This window comes from Ambystoma mexicanum, chromosome 7q, assembly GCF_040938575.1.
Source record: "Ambystoma mexicanum isolate Mex_15411 chromosome 7q, UKY_AmexF1_1, whole genome shotgun sequence".
NCBI classification, from domain to species: domain Eukaryota; kingdom Metazoa; phylum Chordata; class Amphibia; order Caudata; family Ambystomatidae; genus Ambystoma; species Ambystoma mexicanum.
This window is the reverse complement of record NC_090941.1, coordinates 1,113,200,989-1,113,215,056: the sequence shown is the minus strand read 5'-3', so window position 1 is coordinate 1,113,215,056 and position 14,068 is coordinate 1,113,200,989.

Genomic DNA, 14,068 nt, shown 5'->3' with positions numbered 1-14,068 from the left:
GTTTCCATAATCAATGTGAAAATTAAAGCCGATAGCGGGCAACCTTGTCTGGTACCCCGTTGCAACTCAATGTATGCTGATTTTGCGGTGCCTAGGATGATGGAGGATTGGGGATTGTTATATAGGAAATAATGTTGATAAAGGAGTTCAAGTACCGTTTAAGTACCGCAAAGAGATAGGGCCATTCGACAGAGTTGAAGGCCTTCTCTGCGTCGAGCAATACCGCGATCACCTGACATGTGGGCCAAGGGCTTCTATAACACAGAATATCCTCCTAATGCCAAATGATGTACTCCTCCCAGGCACGAAACCCGACTGATCTCTCAGTACTAGGCCGGGCATTGGAGGCAGTAGTCTAGCAGTTAATATTTTGGCTAGTATTTTGTTATCAAGATTGATCAGTGAGATTGGCCTCTAAGAGGCACACTCTTCTGGGGGTTTACCGGCTTTGTGTAGGAGAATAATGTTGGCCTCACAGAGGGTCGGTGGTAGGACCCATGTTCTAGCGCCTCCTCGCAGACGCGGAGAAGGAGCAGGGCCACCATAGCTGCTAATGCTTTGTAAAATTTGCCTGTGAGGCCATCAGGGCTTGGGGCTTTAGTGTTGGCAGCTGTTTTATAGCCTGCAAGACATCTTCTAGTGAGATGGGCGTATTTAGGGGTTCGCGTAGATCTTCCCCCACCCAATACAGTTCTATGTCGTTTAAGTAGGTCTGCATGGTGTCAGGGTGGGTGGTGTGCTGTGAGCTATACAGATTTTGGTAGAACGAGTGAAAGGTGTCCACAATTTCCTCCTCTGTGTGTACTAGTGAGCCTTGGGCGTTGCGTACTATCTCCACGTAGGTGGGTTTCCTATGGGCAGCTATCAGGCGAGCTAAGAGCGCTCTGGGCTTCTGACCCTCACCATATTGTCGAATCTGGTGTCCTCAACCTGTGGAAATCGAAATAATGTTGTACCTCCTATCGCATTGTTTGAATGTATGTTGGCCTACGCCAAGTTGTCTAAAAACATCGTGTACATAGATTCCGCGGCAAGGTCTTGACCTTAATGTATTGTGCAAATCGCCATCTTGGATTAAGCCGCCATTTTAGGTACTCTTGCAGTGTGGAAGTCACCCTGAACAACAAAATGGAGGCCGAATGACATTTCGAGTGGGATTCTGGCCGTTGTGACCTCCGCACACATGAATAAGTAATATGCCCACAGGCCACTTGTTGGGGTCGCGAACTGAGACCTTGTCCTATCCCTGACCTATGTGTAAATGAACAGCTGTATCAGCGGAACTGTTCAAATTGCATACATTATGGGATTGACCTGGCAACGAACCCTAGGCCTGGTCCCAAGAATGGTTAACCCGCGAGGGGGTTGGCCAGAACTGGATAAAAAGTATAAAAAACAGAGTATCCCAATGTACGGTCTCTCACACTAACACGGCGAACTACCGTTGATGGTTCGTTCTGTTACTCTGAGGGCCGAATAGCTATCCGTATGTCAATTGACTTTGGTAATTGTTGTAACTTTGAAATAAAGCGCTTTGTATGTTCTGTGTAACCTGTGTTGGTGTGTTTCCTTTGGGCTTCCCGGCCTCATATCAATTTTTCTGTTTCCACAAACCAAGGAACTTCAGCTCAGGTTCAGCTCACGTTCTGACGTGGCCCTAAATGTCAGGAGTTCTTCTTTGAGTTCTGCCTGGATCTGAGAGTCATTCGATTCGGCGCACTCGAGTTTGAGCTTTTTTAATCGGGTCTCGCTAGTGGTTAGCTCGCGTCTGATCAGTTTGAGGATCCCGTTCTCTTTTACTATGCACATTCCTCTGATATAACCTGCTGAATCGACAGAGTTTTGGTTGATCTCCAGAAATGTGTTGATTTCACACTGAAGTTCTGTTGCAAACACCCGATCCGACAGTGAGCCCGGTTTGAACCTCCAGTGGGGTGGTCTGGAGTTGGTGTTGGAAAGGTCGTATTCGAGCGTCACCATGGAGTGATCTGAGAATGTTCTCGGGAGGATCTGACATTTCCCTCACTGAAAAGGGCTGTGGGTGGATAACAGGAGATAGTCGATGCGTGAACTGGTGTTGTGGGCTGCCGAATGGAAGGTTTGTTCCCTGGTTTCCCAGTTAGAGTGTCTCCACACGTCCACCAGATTGAATGCTTGACTGATTTCCTCGACTTGTAGGCTTGCCTTCGACGGTCTGACGTTCATGTTGTGAGACTTGTCTTTTTGGAATTTAGTGGTGTATTCAAATCAGCTCCCCAGATGAATTTCCAAGGTGTGATTGAATCCAGTTGAAGTTATTGGAGCCGTCGACATTAGGGTCGTATAAATTTGCAAAAGTCACCTCTTTGCCTGCTAGGATCCCTTTCACCCAGAGCACACTGCCCTCAGTGTCTTTTTTGGACTTTATGAGGCTGAAATTGGCTCTTAGTATTAGTATAGCTACCCCTCTGGCATATGAAGAGTATGAGGAGAAATACCTGTGGCACCCCCATTCTTGGGCCCAGCAGTGCTCCGATTCTGGAAGGAGGTGGGTCTCTTGCAACATGGCCACATTGATCTTGTGCCTCTTGATGTACTGAAGGATTTTGTGAGTTTTAGCTGGCAGATTGCCCCGTCTAATATTCCATGTGGCCACCCTGAATTTGCTGAGCTAGGGACATGGTATCGACGGTATTGGTTTGTGATAGTTGCATGGGTTGATAGTGATGATGAGGCAATGTGTAGTGAGCGCTTTGTTCCATCTTTTCTCGTGATGTGGTTGATCGTAATACTGAAAGGACGGGGAGTGGGAGGCCCGGGGGCCGGGTCTCAGGAGGCGCATTGCCACAACAGTTTCATTGAACCTTCCTTCACTCGGGCAACCCCCAACTGACTCAAAATAATCTCCCTCCCAAGAACAGGGATGACCACATTTACTACAAAGTTTCCTTAGCTCAAGAGCAGTCGAGCACAGCACAGAGTGTGGGTAGCCGGTATTTGGGCTGGCATCTTTTAACAGTAGAGCAGCACTGTGAGGTCTGTACATCTGTAGTTGAAAGAGCCATGTTTTGAGAATTGTGGGGGCATTCCGAGCTGACACCAGGATCGAGTTCCAGAGGGTGGGTGCATGACAAGAGAAGGATTGTTTGCAGGTCCTCTCTTTGCGTATAAGTTGTGATTCAAGCCGGTTGGTCGATTTGCTGAGCGTGTACCACTAGATATATGGAGTTCAGCCGACAGGTATGCTGGTGTGATTCTCGTGACTGCTTTGTAAATGATATATGCAGTCTTGAACAGTATCCTGGCTTGGAGTGGAAGCCAATGCAGTTCGCATAGGATGGGGGTAATTTGGTCAAATATCTGAGCTCCCGGAATAAGAGGTGCTGTAGCGTGGTGGACTGCTTTTATGGGAGCCAAGTGTGCAGCTGGGAGCCCTGTCAGAAGAGCATTTCCCCCATCGATGTGCGAGTCAGGGGCCTGCTATATGGTCCGGATGTCCTGCAGCAGGATGAAGGGTTTGAATTTTCATTTTCAAAGGGTAGAGATTCTGAGCCAGGCTATTTGGGACTTCTTGGCTACATGTTTTTGAAAGGACAGATTGCTGTCAATGGTGAAGCCTAAAGATTTTGCTGAGTATGAGAGTTGGGGGTGAAATCTTTCTTGGCGCATATCATTGAAATATTGTTGGACAAGTTGTTTTTTAGCGGGGAGAGCAATGAGGATAAATCCAGTCTTGGATGGGTTTAGTTTGAGGTACGCAGTCGACATCCATGACTGGATGATGGCTAGGTAATCATGGAGACGAATGATGTCCTGCATGCTATGTATTCTCATGTACAACTGAGTATTGTCTGTATATTGGTAGATGGCTATATTGGGATCTTTCAGGAGAGTGCCCATAGGTTCCATGTAAAGGTTAAAAAGGATTGGTGGGAGGATGGAGACTTGGGGGACTCCTGAGGAGACCTGATGTCGGTTAGAATGCACCAAGTTAATCTCGACAGCCTGGTGTGTGCGTGCAGAGTAGCAGGTAAACCAGTTCAGGACAGTGCGAGAGAATCTCATCCTGTCATGATGCTGTGGACAACCATGTTGAATGCAGCCGAGCGGTCCATCAGGACGAGGAGGCATGAGTCGCCCTTATCCATGATGTGGAGAGCATCATCCACCACCTGTATGGTGTCTGTCTTGATGCTACACTTTGGGAGGAACCCTAACTGATAGTCATTTAGGAGGAGTTGTTTGATTCTGGTGGGGAGTTGTGTAGCAACTACTTTTTCCAAGAGTTTTCCAATAAATGGGAGGTTCATAATAGGCCTGTAGTTGTCCCGGCCCATCTGAACCTAGGGCTGTTTTTTTCAAAAGAAGCCAGTCTTGAGGGTGCCCGGGAATTACCCTTCTGCAAGAGAAGCAGTAATGATGCTGAGGAGCGCATTGATCAAACGGGCCAAAGCTGGCGGTACCAGATTCCCGTTCACTGCTTCAAAACAATGGAATGCCCTCCCAAATTCACTAAGGAACGAGTCCTCGCACCGGTCCTTCCACAAAGCCCTCAAAACGAGGTTCTTCCACTAATTCCCTAGGTACACCCATATACCGGTGGTCCGTAAGGTATTAGTTGTGTCCGATTCCCTGTAACCTTTGAACCATAGAGCCCCCCATCCTTTGTAATTTTGCATGTCTAACCGCTACCTGTCTCGTACTAGGTAAGATGTAACCACAAACCATAGTGCCCCACCCACCTGCTTTAACTTTGCATGTTTTAAGCTCTACTTGTCTGGTACCAGGTTCAATGTAACTATGAACCACAGACAGGCTGTCTTTTTCCCACGATTTCTTTCCTGTTGTGTCCTGTAACTAAGTAAGCCAATCCTGTAACAGCGCCATGATGCACGAGGGCTGATTTGTGCGCTTTATAAATGTCAAAAATAAATACAATTTGAGTGCTGGGCCCATCAATTATTTAATGATGGAGGCCGGAATTATATCATCGAGTAAGAAGTAGGTATGAGGGAGGCAATCATTTTTAGGATTACTGGGGGAAAGAGAGGAGAGAATCCAGTCCAGATGGGTAGTATGCATGCCACGGTGCATTGGATGCTAATGCTGTCAGAGGGTGATTCAGTGGTGTCTCTGATCTTGTCTATTTTTTCAATAAAAATGTGTTGATTCATTGCATTTTTCCTGAGTTTCTGGTATCTCAGGGTCAGCTGAGGGTTTGGTGTAATGGTTTACTACTTGAAAGAGAGCTTTGCTCCTGTTGGGGGCTGCGGCAATGGTGGTGGAGCAGTAGGCATCTTTGGCCTTGGTAATCAGAATCCTATGGTTTACGTGCAGAGAATTTAGGTTGGTGAGGTTGCCCGAGTTATGGTTTATGGTCGACCTTTTCTATAGGGCTCTGATTGAGCATTTGTTGGAGGCTAGCTTGGGGGTGTTCCATTGGACAGATGGTTTGGTCTTAGCCCGGCTGGATTTTAAGGGGGCATGAGTCGTCACTAGTTTCAATAATTCCAGGAGGCCCAAGATGTTCCCTGTGGTGACAGAATCTGCAAAGTTTGCTTCTAGCTCATTGGTCAGGAAGGTTTTGAATGAGCGACGTTGAGTGAGGGGGCATTTAGCCTGACCATTGTGAGCCATAGTCGAGTGGTTGACTGATAATGGGGTGGCGACGTGGTCAGACCAGTCAAGTGGGATGGGGTCTGCACAGGTGATGAGGGGGGATAATGTGAAGGCTAAGTCTAGGGTGTTTCCTTTGTTGTACGTGGGGGAGAACACAATTTGCTTATGATCCATGGAAACGGTCAGTGTGAAAGCATGATTCGAGTGTGGTTGTCAGCCTGTGACTTGGGGAGGTTAAAATCACTGAGAAAGACATTATTTGAATGTGTTAATTTGGCAGATTAGAGTACGTTGGAGATGCCTGCAATGAAGGAGTCACTCCTGTGAGGTGGTCTGTAGATGAGGGGGAAGGTGATGGATTCCTCTGTGGAAATCGATATAATATTGTGACCCTAATCGCATTGTTTAAATGTATGTTGGCCTACGCCAAGCTGTCTAAAGAATACCATGTACATAGGTTCCGCGGCAAGGTCTTGACCTTAATGTATTGTGTAAGCCGCCATCTTGGATTTAGCCGCCATTTTAGGTACTCTTGCAGTGTGGAAGTCACCCTGAATCACAAAATGGAGGCCGAACGACATTTTGTGTAAGACTTCGGCCATGGTGACCTCCGCACACGTGAATAAGTAATATGTCCGCAGGCCATTTGTTAGGGTCACGAACTAAGACCTTGTCCTCTCTTTAACCTGTGTGTAAATATGTAACTGTATCAGCGGAATCGATCAAACTATGTAAATTGTGTGTTCGACCTGGCTACGAACCCTAGCCACGGTTCCAAGAATGGTTAACTTACGAGAGGGCTGGCCGATGCAGGACAAAACATATAAAAACCCAAGCATCCTGATGATCGGTCTCTCCCACTTTCAGTGCGAACCTTACGTTGAAGGTTTGCGTGTTTGTCAGAGGGCCGTATAGCTATCCGTATGTCAATTGACCTTGGTAACTTTGTAACTTTGAAATAAAGCGCTTTGTATGTCCTTTGTAACCTGTGTTGGTGTGTTTCCTTCTGGGCTTTCCGGCCTCATATCAATTTCTTTGTTTCCACAGTTGGCGCCCGAATAGGGACCCTCAAGATTGATGCCGGATCATTGAAGGTTGACGCAGACTATCGAATCGGGATCGGACGGTGTGATTCTGCGGGCCCGACCGATCGAGACGCGATACCTCGGCAGCGCTGCACGAGCCGATCCTTGGGTGATAGTCGTGTGGTCTGACACGGCATCTTGACGAGGGTCCAATTCCGAGGCGGGCAGATTTGCCGAAACCACCGAACGCAGGTAAAAATTCGTTAGTTGAAGTCCTTTGTAAACCGTACGGCCCTCCTTAGGTTTGGTCAGGTGCAGTCGTGACCCGGCTCTTAATTTAACCCTGACAATTTGAATTTGGCGTATTGTATCTGCAGACACAATTATTGGACCAGGTAACACCAATTCTTTGAGAAATGCCTGGGAAATTGTCTAGCTACTTTAGGGCTCTGTTCCGCAGCGATCGACAATCTTTGGAATTTAGCCGTCCGGCACCACAGGAGGGGTCGCCGGCGTGTACTATGTACTGTAAGTATGGCATTGGTAGTATTGTATTTAATGACATTTGGCACAGACAGACCAGAAATGCCTCCGAATTTCAGTGGCCAATCAATGGTAGTTTTGAGATCCCCCGTATTGAATACTTAGAATCGATCTTGCTTAAGAAAAAGGCTAGGCCAGCAGCCTTTGATATGTTACAAAATTGGAAAAAGGAAGCACTGCAGCAGCTTAAAAGTAGGGATAAACATGCACGACGTCATAAAACGAATGCCGAAAAGGCATTGTTGTATGACAAGGAAAAACGATTAGAAGAAACCCAGAAAATGGATAGAGCTTTCTCGCTCGGGGTCCAGAAAATTTACCCCTCTAAAGATTTCCATGTTTCCGAGGAGTTTATTGAGAAAATATTGAACGAACGGAGGCCTGATTCTTCAGCGCCACCTCCGTATGCTCCTGTTATGGGCACCTTGCCCGTTCCTGCTATTGTTCCCGTTGCTATTCCTACTCCTCCTGCGCAGCCTACTGTTCCTAGTTCTTTGGTCGTCGCTCCTCTGTCTATTACACTGCCTCTCTCCCCTGCACCCTTGTCAAGCCCACCTACGCTTTCGATTCCGGGGAGTCCCGTGTTCGTTAAAACAGATCCCGGTGCAGGGTCAACAATTATAACTCGTAGTACTGTTCCTGCGGGCAGGAAACAGGAACTATTTGCCTGGGCTAAGCAATGCATGGAAAAAGGTGATCAAACTGATGTATTTTCAACATTATCTAATTTGCACGATTTTCCCGAGAAAAATGTTTTTATTGAAGGACTGGGGATTCACTTAGGTGTAATGTGGGGTAGATTGCAGACTTCGGATCTCCCACAAGGGGTGAGAGATCTGAATGCCTTGGCACTCTCGAGGGATACAGAGCAGAAAGTATATGGACATGTTGACAGATTGTTTGAGTTTAGGAGGGATTTTGGAAGGTTACAAAACGAGGATGATGAGGACGACAGGATGTATGCACAGAAACGGTTCCTTTCGTGCTGAAGTTCAGCACCTGAGGAAGTACGAATTTGTACCAAAGACGCGATTCGATGGATCTCGGATTCATCGATACCGCCAGATGAGGTGTACGACACATATAGTCAATACACGGTAGAGATGCAAAGGAAGGTAATCCAAGTGATGGTACAGCACTTACAGGAGGAATGTATAAGGAAGAAGGTTGGTTGCCCCATAGAGTTATTGGGTATTTGTAAAAGAGCTTTTTCGCCCGACACTTCTACAGCTGCTTTAGCGCTCGATTTGGCCCTATTGCTCAGTAAGCGGTCGGAGGTCCCTTTATCTCAGTTGCCTATGAGAGAGGTCCCTCCGACCTTTGTCCCAAAAGTAGAAATCCCCGCCGACGCGGTAGCTGGTACTCCCGCGACGGATATCCCTGCACATTACGTATCGCAGTTTGTTCACGTCCCGTTCTCCCGACAGGAAGTGAACACGATTAGACAATCAGTCCCCGATATTAGGAAAAATCCGACAGGGTTTTATAAAGAAATAGAATCCGTCTTGCAGTCTTCTGTGTTCACCTTAAGTGACATGGACTTATTGTTTCCAGTGCTTTTGCCAGTTGATGTATGGAAACAGGTACGGACAATAGATGATGTGCCGGGGCTAGGGGATACATGGGTAAATCTGATTAGAATAGACAGAGAACGACTAGCTGGTGAGAAACCACCCCAGGTAATACTTACCTTACCCGATAGAATAGTTGCTAAACTAAAAACTATAATCCCAGAAAAAAGGATTATTTGGGACAAGCTTACGGCCTGTGTCCAAGGGAAAACTGAAGGTACTACTGAATTCTTTAATAGATTTGAACAGGTGTTCTCTGACTTTAGTGGACAGGATTTGGGCACAGAGTCGGGGAAGAGGTTGTTTGTGGACAAATTTGTACGTGGATTGTTGTCCGACATCCAGTCACATATTATGTCCTCAGAGAGCGCTTGGCAGGCAAAATCTCAGTCAGAGGTTTTGCATATGGCTCAGTATTATGAGAATCGGGTTAATAATGAAAAAGAGAAAATCGAAAAAAGGAGGGGTGACTTAAAGACTAAGGTATTGTTACAGCAAATTATCAGAAACCCCAGAGGAGGTACGACACAGACTAGAGGTCAGTACATTCCAAGAGGAAATACTCCTCCAAATTCTATAAATATTAATCAGTGTGCTTATTGCCGCCAGGAAGGTCACTGGCGAGCACAGTGCCCTGCCCTTCGTCAGAGGTCAGGAGGCACATTTGGAGGTATGGGTAGGCGACCAAGGGGCCGCCCCGGAGCAGGGGGCCCTGATAGGGGTCAGCTTCTACAAGATCCCCAGCAGCCTTTTTCACGGGAAAATCAGACTCCGAGTATGGACTCGAGAAATTTATTTGATCACCCTTCTGCTGCCTATCTTTCTGAAGAACTTCCCTTTGACGAAGTTCTGCCTTACTAGGATTGCCCGAAGCAGCGTTTGGAACCTTTACCTTTTCCCGTTATTCAGAAGGGCCCCTATGTTGAATTATTGGTGGGGAATAGGAAACATCAGTTCTTGATCGACACTGGAGCACAAAAGTGCTCCATTGACCATTCTAGGGTTCCAAACATCCCACTGTCAGGGCAAACAAACGTTTCTATAGGGTTCTCTGGTATACCAACTGTTTGTCCGGTTTCTGCGCCGGTATCTGTTTCTATGGGTCCTTTCACAGACCAGTGCCCTTTTCTTCTTACTTCAAACTGCGGAGAAAATTTGCTAGGGTTGAATTTGTTAAAGAAACTGAATGCAGTAATTCATTGTTCCCCTGACGGAATAAGATTAACAGTTTCACCACAGCAACCCTTTTACTCCCAGTATTTGACCCAACCTCTACCTCCCGAGTTTGACATTGTCCCGGAATGTTTGTGGGCAATAGACGACAATGATGTCGGGATATTGCACATCGAGCCTGTTAAGATAGTCTTGAAATATGGGGTTAAGCTACCGCGCATTCCGCAATATAAAATTTCAATTGAGGGTGACCGTGCTCTGAAATGCATTGTCTCCGATTTTGTACATCGTGGAGTGATCGAAGAAATAACAGGTAGCTTATGTAATAGCCCGATCTTGCCAGTATATAAGAAAGGCAACAATGCAATTCCGTACCGGTTTATAATAGATCTTCGTGCTATTAACCGGGTGGTAGCCCCACAATTTCCAATCGTGCCTGATGTAACAACGATCTTAACAATGATCCCTGCTACGGCTACACACTTTAGTGTCGTAGATTTGAAAAACGCCTTCTTTAGTATTCCGATACATGAGGAGAGCAGGTATTTGTTTGCGTTCACCTTGGGGGGACGCTCGTTTACATTCACAAGGGCACCTCAAGGGTATACTGAAAGTCCTAGTATCTATAGTAGAGCCTTAAAGGAGCAGCTCGACACCCTTGAATTGCCACCTACTTGCACACTGCTGCAATATGTAGACGATTTACTGTTGGCTGCAGACTCTGAGAAAGCTTGTAAGGAAGGCACTATATTGTTGCTTGTTCATCTAGCTGAAAATGGTCACAAGGCTTCGCTTAAAAAATTTCAATATTGTTGCCAGGAGGTTGCCTATTTAGGCTACCTCCTGTCAAAGGAGGGGAGAAGATTGACACCTGAACGAATAAAACACATTTCTGGCATGTCTGTCCCAAAAACACAGAAGGAAGTCAGAGCCCTGATAGGGATGGCGTCCTACTGTAGACTGTGGATCCCGAATTTTGCCCTAGTGGTAAAACCGATGTTGGCTTTGACGAAGAAGGGCATTTCTCTGCCACTGCTATGGGAATCGGAACATCAACGATCATTTGAGCTTTTCAAAACCGCGCTATGTTCAGCACCGGTTCTGGGTACACCAAATTACGATAAGGCCTTTGTGTTGTTTGTGCATGAATGTGATGGATGTGCTTTGTCTGTGTTAACACAGGAACATGGAGGGAAGAATAGGCCGTGCGGCTATTATTCCTCCGCCCTCGATCCTGTTGCATGCGCTTTGCCGCGATGTCTGCGCGCTGTTGCAGCTGCCGCTGCGTCTGTAAAGCAGAGTGAGGGGATGGTCCTAGGCCACGATTTAATTCTGATGGTACCTCACTCTGTTGATATTCTATTGAATAAGACTCAAACGCAACACCTTACCTCTGCCCGGTTGACAAGGTACGAATTAGTCCTATTTGCTCCTCATATCCAAATTAAAAGGTGTTGTGTTCTCAATCCGGCTGAACTCTTACCTCTCCCGCAAAATATTGTTTGCGGTGATGAAGGATCACATGACTGCCTGTATGCTACCGAACAAGAAACAAAGGGTAGGATAGACCTCTCGGATACTCCTTTGGAGAATGCGGAAGGGGAGCTGTTTTGTGATGGCTCCTGCTTCAAACTTCCGAATGGCACATCTACAGCTGCTTATGCAGTTACCACTTTAGACACAATTGTTGAAACTAAAAGGATTCCGCATAACTCAGCACAGGCTGCGGAGATTATAGCGTTGACCCGCGCTTGTGAACTCTCCCAAGGGCATAGAGTCAATATTTATACGGATAGCCAGTACGCCTTTGGGGTGGCTCACAACTTTGGAAAACTATGGTCGGAAAGAGGGTTTCTGACCTCACATGGGACCAAGATTCAGCATGGTCCCTTAATAGTACAACTACTTTCAGCGCTCTCACTCCCTGAACAATTAGCAATCATGAAATGTGCAGCACATCGCAAGGTCATAGACAATGTGGGAAGAGGAAATGCTTTTGCAGATTTGATAGCTAGACAAACAGCTACAGACCTTAGCACAGACATGTACACCTCGAGGGAAGTGAGAGATGTTTGTATACTAGATGAAGGCATTGGGTCTGTGCGAGATATGCAGACTGATGCCTCAGTTCAAGAGTCTAGGAAGTGGGCTGAAGGCATGGGAAAATTGGATGATGAAGGGTGTTGGGTGGACGCATCCGACGGGAAATGGTTGCTTCCTGATTCTTATGTGTTAGCAATGGTTACAATGGCACACGGTCCAACACATGTGTGTGCCCAGCAAATTACGAAGATATTACAGCAGGTCTGGGTGAATGATAAAATTTTGGAAACTGCAAAGAGATATGTTCAGAGTTGCATGATTTGCCTGCAGCACAATGTGGGTAAAGGGACAGTGACTCCAAGGGGAAGTTTCGGGCCCCCCTCTGTCCCCTTTGAAACCATTCACCTTGATTTTATTGAAATGGAGCGATGTAATAACTTGAAATATGTTCTTGTCATCATTTGTGCTTTTAGCAAATGGGTCGAGGCTTTCCCTGTCAAAGATGCTACCGCCATGACTACCGCAAAGATCCTGGTGAAAGAGTACTTCCCTCGATTTGGGCTCCCGAGGATAATTTGGTCGGACAACGGCCCCCATTTCATCGCAGCCGTAATGTTACAAATATGTGTTGCCTTAGGGATTGAGAAACGTTTTCATTCAGCTAGGCACCCTCAAAGTGCGGGGTTGGTAGAGAGACACAACGGTATTTTGAAAAACAAACTTGCAAAAACATGTGCCGACACTAAACTAAAGTGGCCCGACGCTTTACCTATTGTGTTGTTAGCTATGCGCACCACACCCCAGACTAGAACTGGGCTCTCTCCGTTCGAGGTGGTAATGGGAAGACCTGCTAATATCTGGGGTCTCCCTAAACCTAAAGCCCTGAGGGATGTGGATAATGTATTGCTCATAGATTACTGTAATCAATTGACTAAAAATCTGTATTTCATTTACCACCAGGTGAATGCTGCCTTACCTGTACGGTTTACGGGCCCAGGACACGATATATTTCCCGGTAGCTGGATCCTGGTGAAGGCCTACGAGAGGTCTTCCTGTCTTGCGCCCCGCTGGCGCGGACCCTACCAGGTATTGTTGGTCACCAGGACGGCAGTGCGGGTGGCAGGAAAGAAGAACTGGATACATGCAACACATGTCAAGAAGATCCCTCACCCGACGCCACACGTTACAGAAGAAACAGAACCCCTCGCTGGTGCTACACTCTCTGATCTCGGAGTAGCAGGCAGCGTTGTGAGTGCGTCGGAGAAGTTCTCTGAGCCTGAGGAGCTCGGGGAGCCGTCCATTTTGTCTCCGCACTCCCTTGATCAATCACTTCCGGAAAACCTTGTTTCGAGCTCTGCGACTTCCGTCGCCACTGATACGACGCTCCCCTCAGGGAGCGACGATACTTTGCTTTTGGATTCAACAAACTTGGGTACCATCAGGTACAACCTTCGACAGCGAAAATAAAATTACCGCACGAGTGTCGTGCATCTGGAAGGAAAAAGTGATTGGAGTACTGTTGTCTTTCTTTTTTCGAACAAAGAAAAGGAGGGTTCTGTTGGCTAGGGTTGGGAAGGACTAAGAAATCGCTCGGCCGAAGTGCCGCCAGCAACGAACATTGGGGCCGTCGATCGGGATGACCATGATGCCTGCCGCCTTCACCGCTGCTCCCCGTATTGAACTATTAGATAAGGAGGTGACCAAATCGAACAATGAACAATGTGCCTGGGCCCCGAAAACGTACTGTTGTGTTCTCGTTCTGATTATTGTTATTTTTGCAACTGCTGCTGTGGGACTTTGGTATTTTGAAGAAATTTATCCTTTGAAGCCTCTGTTACCGACCAAAATCGTACCAACTGTTTTGACTCCCTCTGTACACCTTCACACTCTGTCCCCTAGGGACTCTCGGCATAGACAGAAATATTATAATAACACTTTGATGATAGTGATGAATGCTACGCATGCTATTTTTAATAAGAGTAATTGTTGGATCTGCACTCACTTACCACAACATGGGAACAAGGGACTGGGATGGTATATACATCCCTTACCTTTAACAACCTCTTGCTATGCCTCTCTTAGAGCACTCTTCTTTGGCCGATGGAATGAAAGCAT